Source organism: Gopherus evgoodei, chromosome 9 (assembly GCF_007399415.2).
Source record: "Gopherus evgoodei ecotype Sinaloan lineage chromosome 9, rGopEvg1_v1.p, whole genome shotgun sequence".
Taxonomy (NCBI): domain Eukaryota; kingdom Metazoa; phylum Chordata; order Testudines; family Testudinidae; genus Gopherus; species Gopherus evgoodei.
Window position 1 is genome coordinate 53,368,030 of NC_044330.1, and position 11,471 is coordinate 53,379,500.

An 11,471-nucleotide genomic window follows, 5' to 3' on the forward strand; every position below is an offset into this window, starting at 1 on the left:
AAACTTGCCTAACCTTTTATTCACCTACTGAGGCCATTATTTTATAATAATAAAAAAGAGGAGAGAGAGTCATGCATGTACTTGGTGAAAGAAAGAAAGAAAGAGTGCGAGCTAGGAGCTATTTTCTCTCAAGAGAAATGTAATGTTATAGATTAAAGGTAGGAAGACAGCCCTCATTTAAACCAATCCACCTCTCCAAAGTATATTTATTCACAGATTAATTAGAGTTGCAAATGAAAATGAGCTGGTTGGTGGGAACATTATCAAGGCCTTTAAAGAGCAAGAGTGAAGATTAAAAGGAGGCACACTTCCCCTTTACTTGCTATCCAAAGAGAAGATCAAAAGAGCTGGTATCAAATTAACAGTCCCTGATGATTTCTCTCTTCTTTTTGTTCCTCGTTTATTTATTTGAAGCTCATGTTGAAACATGCAGGCTGTGGACCTGCTGTTCTGGGCTAGTGGTGGGTTAGGTGTCCTGGGTCACCCTTTTGAACAGTTCTAACTAGTTAGGAAAGATCAGGGGATAACTGAGCGGAGGGCATGGGAGAGAGGCACTTCAAAGGTATTAGATTTCAGGTGAGACAGAGGAAGGAAGGAAAAATTTTTTTGTGTTCCTTATATATTTAGGCTCTGTAGACTGCTGTGTGGGTCCGACTGGCATGAATAACCCTCTCCTTTATCTCTAATTAAAGATTGATTCCTTGAGGTTCCACTGGTGCCTTGTGAGTCTTATAAATTATACCAGGGACTCATATGGCTTGCTATTACAGAAAGAAGTATAGTGTTATTTTCTGGGAAGGGAGAAGAAGGAGATCCTAACTTATTGAGTCCCCACTCGGCCCTATATTCCAGGAAAAAAATGAGGAATGATGAAAATCCCTTTAAATCAGTATGTAATGTGACACCCCAGGATGGGTCATCAGTAGGTGGGATTGAAGTTGGGACTTCTGGAGCTAAAATCACAAGCCTCCAGTGCCTGAGCCTAAAGGCCATGTTATCTGAAAGACTAAAGGGGACTCTTTATGTGGACCAGCCACTAGGTGGGGACAGAGAGCCATACTGTGGAAGCATGAGTTACAATCGTTACTGCATGGGCAAGAACTATAAAACCGACAATGCCCATTGCATCATGATCTCCCTAGTTGCATGACATAACTGGTAGAAACTGAATGTTACTAGCTGATACCAGTAGAAGCACATAGTGACTTTGTTGAACACTCTGTGATCGAGAAATCTCATTAATGTGGAAAGCAAGATCTCACTTTAGGCTAACATGCTAATGAGTGTGCTGGGATACCTAGGTAGACTTCCCAGGTATGTTTAAAAAACAATGTTAACAATATGATTCATATGCTTTTTCCTTACTTTGCACCCTGCCTTTTCAACACAACTTCTTTGAACCTTGGATAGTTAATCATTCTGAATTTTGATCATTTTCTCTCTAGTGTATTGAATAGTTTTTTCTTAGTTTAGTAAGCATACAGCCTGACAGGGTTTTTTTTTTTTTTCAAATCTCCTTGAGCCCTCTGAACTTAAGAATCACATGCCTTTTATGTGTAAGTTTCTATTGTAAATAGAGGCTCTATGCTTGATTCTTCTACCTGTATTTAGCTTATCGAAAAGCTTTGTTATCTCAAACAAAGCTGGCACATGTACATTAGCTCCAAAGAACTGAACTTGCCTGCAGTAAGCACAAAACGCAAGTGAGAGGAAGGAAATAAAAATAGCATCACTGTCAAGAAAAGCATGGCTATCTGCTCCTCATGTGTCACATGAAGCATGCCATGTCAGCTGGCTTATGGACTTGGAAAACTCCCCATGTGAAAAAAAGAAAGCTGGCTTTCAGCTAGCTCTTTATTAAGGCCTCGATCCTGCAAGCAGCTCTATGTAGGCACAGGATCAGCACCCAAGGTTCAACTACTGCACAAACTCCATCTATTGAAGAGCTTTCTATAACAAGTCTTCCAGCTACTTCAATATGCTGAATGGTGAATATTAGAACTGGTTGAAGACGAGGGGGAAATTTTGCAAACATTTTTCAGAATGTTGTCTGTCTTTTCAAAATTTCAAATTTTGGGCAATTTAGTTTGAAGGGCCCAGAGCCATCTAGAAGAGGGGGGGTGTTAGTTGCTAGGTATGCTGAATAGCTGTTTCTGAAGCTGTACAGAAAGTTTACATTAAGGCCAAGCAGTCTTGCAGGTTCCATGCATTCATAATCTGAGAACTAAGCCAACTGGAGGTCAAGAAACAATGGTTATAAGTATGGGAGTTGGAGACAACTCTGTGGACTTAGCAGCTGACTGATGCAGGACCAGGGCCGGCTCCAGGGGTTTTGCTGTCCCAAGCAGCCAAAAAAAAAAAAAAAAAAGCCGCCATCGCGATCTGTGGCAATTCAGCGGAAGGTCCTTCACTCTGAGAAGGACTGAGGGACCTTCTGCCAAATTGCCGCTGAATAACTGAAAGTGCCGCCCCATTCCGGAGTGGCTGCCCCAAGCACCTGCTTGATAAGTTGGTGCCTGGAGCAGGCCCTGTGCAGGACTCAGGGATGTGTGCGCTGAGAGGGTTGTACAATACCTGTACCACTTTAGGTACAGGCTGCTGATTTCCTGGCTTGCTCGGAACAAGGAGACAACTTGCTATTAGTTCTGGACTGAAATTTGCTGCTGGCTGCAAAATTCTTTGGACTGTTGTATGCTAAGGAGAGCATGAAGTCTGCAGGGGAACTAAGGCTGCCATTGGCAGGTTCTGGAGAATCTAGGTGACACACACGTACACTGAGGCCACGCTGTAGAGACTGAGAAGGAGAGGAAACTGCTCCAGGAGATGTTTAGAGGGGTGGATGTCTGCATATATATATCTTAAAGTATAAAGAGCCACATGCTCTGTTGAAACCTGGCACTGAAGTGTATGTAACAGCAACAAAATGGGGAAATCTAAATAAAGAGCACCACTGAGTTTGTAAGAACAACCATACTGGGTCAGATCAATGATCCAGCCAGCCCAGCATTCTATCCTCTGACAGTGGCTAATGCCAGGTGCTTCAGAGGGAATGAACAGAACAAGTAATCACCAAGTGATCCATCATGTGTTACCCATTCCCTGCTTCTGGCAAACAGATGCATGGTTTTCCATCCCTGCCTATCCTGGCTAATAGTCATTGAGCTCTAGATTCTTTATCTAATAGCTTTGTGCAAGACGTTATTCAACAGTATTCCAAATACTGTTTGGAAATATTTGTATATATATTAAAGGTATTAAATGCTCATTCACTATGAAATTCTACGGTGCTTTCTCTCTGAGTCCAACTGGCAGTTGTTATTAACGTTCAGGGTTATGCATCCCAGAGCTCTGAGGTTTAACTCTGTGTAATACTTTTCTGATATGTCCAGAAAAGACAGAACTCTGTCCTGTGCTTCATTAGAGAAGTAGCTGAGATGCTGGGAAAAGGGAAGGGTAATAGTAGAGCTGGTTGGAAATTTTTCATTGAATCTTTTTTTTTTTCATGATGTAAAATGCTTTTTATTTGAAATGATGGTGAGTATTGCCATTGAAAAAGAACTATTTTTAAATTTAAAAAAAAGTTGATTGATCTGCTGGCAATGCTCCTACTAATGCAGCCCAATATACAGTTAGCCTTCTTGGCAACAAGGGAACACTGTTGATTCATATCCAACTTCTCATCCACTGTAATCCCCAGGTCCTTTACTCCACAACTGCTGCTGAGCCATTTGGTCCCCAACCTGTAGCGGTGTATGGGATTCTTCTGTCCTAAGTACAGGACTCTGCACTTGTCCTTGTTGCACCTCAGCAGATTTCTTTTGGCCCAATCCTCCAATTTGTCTAGGTCACTCTGGACCCCATTCCTACCTTCCAGCATATCTACCTCTCCCCACAGCTTAGTGTCATCTGCAAACTTGTTGAGGGTGCAAGCCATCCCATCATCCAGATCATAAATGAAAATGTTGACCAATACGGCCCCAGGACTGACCCCGGGGCACTTCGCTTGATGCTGGCTGCCAACTAGATATTGAGACGTTGATCACTACCCATTTTGCCCAACAATCTAGCCAACTTTCTATCCACCTTATAAACCGTTCATCCAATCCATACTTTTTTAGTTTGCTGGCAAGAATACCGCGGGAGACCGTATCAAAAGCTTTGCTAAAGTCAAAGTATATCATGTCCACTGCTTTCCCCATACCCACAGAGCCAGTTATCTCATCACAAAAGGCAATCAGGTTGGTCAGGCATGACTTGCCCTTGGTGAATCCATGTTGACTGTTCCTGATTACCTTCCTCTCTTCCAGGTGCTTCAAAATGGATTCCTTGAGGACCTGCTCCATGATTTTTTGAGGGCCTGAGGTGATGCTGACTGATCTGTAGTTCCCTGGATTTTCCTTCTTCTCTTTTTTAAAGATGGGTGCTCTATATGCCTTTTTCCAATCATCCAGTACCTCCTTTGATCACCATGACTTTTCAGAGCTAATGGCCAATGGCTCTGTAGTCACATCAGCCAACTCCCTCAGCCCCCCCGCCCTATATTTTCATTCTGTCTGCATTGCCTGCATTGGAGTTAAAAAAAGGGCTGGCTGCACTCCCTTGCCAACAAGGTAGCCACCTTCCCATAGGTTTTGATAGGGTGGAGCGCTAAGAGTAGTGTTAATATTTATGTATGAGTCAGGCTTTTGCTGAAGTAGAACTAGAAAGAGCAAAGTACTGTAGGTTAGGCCCAATTCCTCCTCACTGAGCCAAGCTAAACTCAAGCAGACTGAGCTGTGAGTGACATTCTAGTGGGCCCATAGCCCAGAAAACAGCCTGTTTAAAATGAGGGATTGTTCCACCTATTTTTCAGTTGTCCTGTTTCTTAATTTGCTTAGGTTACCTCAGGGGATCTGGCTAGGGTGACCAGAGGGCAAGTGTGAAAAATCAGGACGGGGGTGGGGAGTAATAGGTGCCTATATAAGAAAAAGCCCCGAAAATCAGGACTGTCCCTATAAAATCAGGAGGTCTGGTAACTCTAGATCTGGCATATTAGAGAAGACTCGGATTTTCCTCACTACTGGATTCTTCCATAGTAGCAGAGACTCTAAATCTCCTGCCTTCCAAAACTGGGATAAAAGAGGCTCAGTGGAAGGGGGTGGGGGATGGGGAAAGAGAGAGAGACGACTCCTGCTTTAATTCTGCTTCCTGCTTTGTTTTCTATTTTTTGATTTTCATTTCTGTTTTAACCCCAGCCTCCTTTCCTGCCTGGCCTAGAGAAATAACATTCCTGCACTTGTATATGGAAGCAAGACAAGCAGAAAGGCCAACTTTTACTTGGGTAAGGTTGCAGATTGCCTCTTGAACTTTTCTCCTCTAGCTTCCAGCCTGTTACGCAGGTTTCCTATGTACTTTCGAACTGATTTTCAGGTGGAAGTTGTAATGCTTTAACTGTCCCTCCCCTGCCTGATAGTCACCCATCCAGGTATTCACACAGTGATAGTGGGCTTCAGGTGTGTGCTGAAGGAGGAATCAGTTCAGTACAATTTAGCCTTCCAGTCAGCTGAGCATTCCTTCATTTGCATGGAAAAACCTGTCATGTCCTCTCTTTTGGTTGAAAAAAAAGTCCAGTTTTTTAAATTAAAAACAGAAACTGAAAAATAAGTTTTTGGAGGTTTGGTTTCTGAAGCCCCCCAAATGTACTGTTTTCAGTTTTCTATTGAAAAAAGACCTCTAGGTATTTTTTTCAATATTTGTTCTGGTAAGTATTTGCTGTTTTCTGATTGGCTCGTGTGTGTGTGTGTGTGTGTGTGTGTGTGTGTGTGTGTGTGTCCGTGTCCTGCTTGCTAGAATATCATATTTGCTTAGGTGCAAGTGACTATGTCACCTACTAGTAATTGGTCAATAGGGGATATGAGCCACAATATTACTTTAGCTTTGCAGGTCTCCAGCTGTGCTCTGTAGACCACTTGACACATCAATCATTTCTCTGAGCAACTTTTGTTATGATTCCCCATACCCAAAAAGCAAAATGCCTACAATGCAATAAAACAGCATCAAGTCTTAGAACACAGGTTAATTGACTCAGGCTCACAGGGCTCAGGCTGTGGGGCTTAAAATTGCACCATAGACATTGAGGTTCCAGCTGAAGCCCAGTTTCTGAGACTCAGCCGCCTTCTGGGGATTCAGATCCTGGGCTCCAGCCAAAGCCTGAACATGTACACTGCAATTTTGAATCCTGCCACCCGAGTCAGCTAACCCAGGCAAGCCTCTCAGCCATGCTACAGGTCTTTTATTGCAGTGTAGACATACCCTCAGTGACTTTTAGTAAAGATGAAGGAAAATAAAGAAAGAAGAAAAATAGTGTCTCTATTTTTGACAGAACAAAGCAACCCACTGTTAACATATTTATCTGCACTGAAACACAAAATGGTGGCTGCTCGAGTGGCAGAACAGGGACTCCTGCATTTTTAAAGATGCAGTGCAAAGAATATGTTGTGAAAATTTGTTTTCAGTTACATAGCTACATAAATGAAGAGTCTGGAAATCACGAGGATTTAGCTGAGGCTAATATAGGGGGGCTGGGTAGAGTGCCTTTGTTTTCTTGTCTGAAAATTTGTAATTGTAAATTGTATGAATCAAAGTATTCTCCATTGTGTGTTTTTTAAATATAGGGGGTGCTAAGATCACAAGATAGGTGTCAGAGAAATCAAATCAGTCAGTAAATTAAACAGAATGCCCCTCATTTATCTATTTTTTGTAATTTTTTTAAGTAAGTTGAGGGAGTTCTGCATTTATGTAGTTAAGAGAGACAAGGTGGGTGCGGTAATATCTTTTATTGGACCAATTTACAATGGAGAGAGAGAAAAGCTTCCAAACTCTCCCAGAGCTCTTCTTCAGGTCTTGGGAACAAACTTAGGCCTGATTTACACTACATGGTTAGGTCAACATAAGTTGCCTTGCATTGACCTAGCTGTGAAAGTGCCTTCACTTACTGCCAGCATAAGTACTTCTCTATGCCAATTCAGTAACACCACCTCCCTGAGTGGTGCTGAGTCACGGTCGATGTAACTAGTCAATGCAGTGTAGGTGTAGAGACTGCATTGCTTATGATGGCTGTTATTGGCTTTTTTAGAGATGTCCCACAATGCCCCACACTGACAATACAATTGATACAAGCACTTCTGGTGAGCACTGCTGACACAAGGAGCCAAGAGTACACACACACAAGCGATTTAATAATTGTGCTGGATGTATGCCAACCTAGGGTAGGTTGACATAATTTTATAATGTCAACGGGGTCTTAAAGTGTCACAAGATAGAACAGATTGTTTAGAATAAATATTCAACACATATTTCAAGGAACCATTCAAGGTGAAGTGGTCCATAAACACTCCTCCTGCCCCAGTCATAGGGAGGAAAGGAACAGGGAGAAGTAGGTGGGGGGAATTGGTAGTGGGTAACCGATTGTTGTAATAAGCCAACATTGTTGGATGATACCACCTGTGGGTTCCATTGTGGGGTGGTATGTGACAACTAGGCGTGTGTAGTCGTAAAGAGTTTTATTTCTGTATTGAAGCAAGTTCTTTCAGGGTATTTAGGTGGCCCGTTCCATGATGCGATTGACTTCTCTCATGGAGTGTCCTTGCTTAGTGAAGGCGGTATTAGGTATGGTAAGGTGTATATCCCAGACTTTCTCCTCAGAGCATATTCTGTGTTATCTGAGTGCCTGGCTGTAGATAACAGATTTCTTGGTGTGTGCGTGTGGGGGGGGGCGCGTGGTTACTGGATCTATGAAGGTAGGTGTGGTGATCCAGGGATTTCTTGTATATAGTTGTCTGTACGGTTCTATTGCTGAAGTTAATTGTGGTATCCAGGAAGCTGATGCTGTCGTGGGAGTGTTCCAGAGAGAGTTTTATGTAGTTAACACAGGGATGTAACAGGAGGGTGTAATGGGTTGGATCACAGAAACCCCTTTGGAACTGCCACCTGATGTGATGAAACTACCTCTAAGCCCATTTTCATTGGCATCTTGGGACCTCAGTGCCCTGCCTGGTTTGAGTCAGACACATTTGCCTGCTACAAACAGCCCAGGTCTGAACTACGTACCCCAAAAGCTGCAGGCTTAACTGAAAACAGTTTAAGAAGTGCTCCTGTCTCCAGCACTCAGATACCTAACTCCCAATGGGGTCCAAACCCCAGATAAATCTGGTTTACCCTGTATAAAGCTTATATAGGCTAAACTCATAAATTGTTTGCCCTCTATAACACTGATAGAGAGATATGCACATCTGTCCCCCCCTCCAATGTATTAATACACACTCTGGGTTAATTGATAAGTAAAAAGTGATTTTATTAAATACAAAAAAATAGGATTTAAGTGGTTCCAAGTAATAATGGACAGAACAAAGTGAATTACCAAGCAAAATAAAATAAAACATGCAAGTCTAAGCCTAATACAATAAGAAAACTGAATACAGATAAAATCTCACCCTCAGAGATGTTCCAATAAGCTTCCTTCACAGACTGGATGCCTTCTTAGTCTGGGCACAATCCTTTCCTCTGGTACAGCCCTTGTTCCAGCTCAGGTGGTAGCTAGGGGATTTTTCATGACTGCAGCCACTTTTGTTCTTTTCCACCCCCTAATATATCTTTTGCAAAAAGCGGGACTCCTTTGTCCCTCTCTGGGTTCCCACCCCTCCTTCTCAATGGAAAAGAACCAGGTTAAAGATGGATTCCAGTTCAGGTGACAGGATCACATTTCACAGTAAGACTTCATTACTCACTTGCCAGCACACAAGTATCCAGGAAGACTTATAAGTAAGCGGAGCCATCTACAGTGAATTGTCCTGGTTAATGGGAGCCATCAAGATTCCAAACCACCATTAATGGCCCACATTTTGCATAGTTACAATAGCACCTCAGTTATATGTCATATTTCTAGTTTCAGATACAAGAATGATACATACATACAAATAGGATGACCGCACTCAGTAGATTATAAGCTTTGTAATGATACCTTACAAGAGACCCTTTGCATGAAGCATATTCCAGTTACATTATATTCACACTCATTAGCTTATTTTCATAAAATCATATAGAGTGCAACATCACAGAAGGCTGTTGGGCACCTGTTTTTTTCACTGCTTTCTTTTCTACACCCAGAAATTTGACCACAAGAATGACATATCTTCTTCAGGCCACTAGAAAGTATCACTGTTTTCCTCTCAGGTAATTACATTGTCATTTTCACTGCCTATTCTAAGCCTGAATCTGGCAAACATTAGTCACTATGGCTCAGATTTTTAAAGGTATTTAGGAGTTGCTCTGCTCAGAGTTGCATCGTCTAACTGATTTAGGAGCCTTATGCTATGTCTGCAGAATATATGATACACTGGTACAGCTGCCGCTCTGTAGCTCTGTAGTATAGACACTTGCTACAGTGACAGAAGGGGTTTATCTGTTACCTCTGTGAGGTGGCAGCTTTTGTTGGCCTAGCGGTATCTACACCATGTATTAGGTCATCTTAACTATATCACTCAGGGATGTGATGTAGCTAGGTTGACCTAGGTTTTAGATGTAGCCCAGGCCTAAGTCTCATTTTTAAAATTGACTTAGGCACTTTAAAAATCTGACCCTATCCTAATCTCATTTTTTACATGTACCAGGTATAACAATGGTCCCAAAATATCTTGAAGATCTTTTTCTTCCCCACTTCTGTCCTCTACAGTAATTTTATACCAACTGCTTGGGCTAAAGCATACAACATTATAAGGCGTATATTGTGAATTCTTCCTCCAAACTCATCTGAATAAGTTCATTCAAATTAATAGGTGGTGTCTAAAAAAAGTGAAAGTTGAACCCTGCAACACTGCAAATTTTCTGTTGTTGTAGTGCTTTATGCCACAATCTACAACTCAAATCTGCAGCAGAGTTATTTTTAAAGATTTTAAAGTAGAGCAGGTCAGAAATTATTCCTTGAAACAATTTATTGATGGAAAATACAATTTTAATCTAAATCAAAATGTTTTAAAAAGTACTGATTTTGATAAAATTTGGTTTTAAAAAATAATGGAACAAAGTGTTCTGATGATAAAATGTCCCATTTTTTATATTTTTGTCACGGAATATTTCAATTTTTCATTTCACAATGAGTTGGTTTTTTTTATACAACAACATTTTAAGAATTTTAATAGGTCGAAATCAGAATGAAATATTTTAATATTGAAACAAAACTTTTCAATTAACCTGAATTTTTTTTTCAGAATTTCATCTCATGGGAAATTTAGATTTTTTTTCATTCTGTTTGAGAATGGGGAAAAAAACTGAAATCATGGAATTTCACATGAAACAGAAAATTTTCTTTCCCTCACCCTCCAGCAAGTCTCTGTGTAATGTATTGGCTAAGCTTGCCATGACCCTCGTTAGTGGATGGTCCACTGAGTGGATAAGAGTCTAAACTTGGGACAGATACTGATGTTACTCTTTTATCTCTTTTGATGGAAGTCTGTGGTCTGGTGCAGAAAGGTCCCAGGTACAGGCCCTCTAATGATATGTGATGAAAAGGGATCATTACATAGTGTGAGCTCATACAGTGTTTTTTTTCCCTTCTGTGGACCTGACGGAGGGAATGCATAACTTCCTGGCCTATTTTTCCATGTTCCTCTCAACTAGAGGGTAAGGCCCTACTACCACTACCGGTGAAGAGAGCTGTTCACTTAACTCAAATCACAGCAGTCTGTACTTTTGTATTGAAGACTCCTGTGCTTGACGACCCATGGTTGGGGCCATTACATCTGCCCAGAGCATTCTGCTAACCCATTCAGTGATTATCAGTTAGCAGCCGATCTAGTGTGCTTTGCTCTACATTTTATTACATTCTAGACTCGTTTATGCCATGACTGTGTGAGGACAGGATCTGAGAGGGACTGGGATGTCAGAGTAATGGACAGAGGAGGCCACAATGAGCACAGCAAATGGTCCAGTTACATCAGCCTACAGAAACTTTGGGAAAGTCCCGAGATTTGTGGACAGGCAAGAGGAGAATGAATAAGCTTCCGGGGCCATCCCAGAATCTTTAGTTGGATAAACACCCCTGAGGACCAGTAGTTTATCTCCGTCATTCCACCGTCATTGTCCATGTGAGAATGAGGAAGCAAAGATGAGTGTGATCCTATGTTCCAGGGGCAGTCCCATTCAAAAGAGGCATTTAAACAAACTGAGAGGGTGGCAGAAAAAAGAAAAGAACAAAATTATCCACCGTTATCCACTGTTGGTCATGAAAAACAGCAAAAAAAAACAACAGAACAAATATTTGGTCAAGAGGCACTGATGGAAAAAAAACAACCAAACAAACAAAAAAATCCCTCCACCAAACCTTTGAAGGCTTTTGAACATTCAAAGTGATGCAAAGCTCTATTTAATGGACACTCCCATAGCTCTCCCCCACCCCCCGCACCACAATTGATTGCAGTAAGATTACGATGCCATTA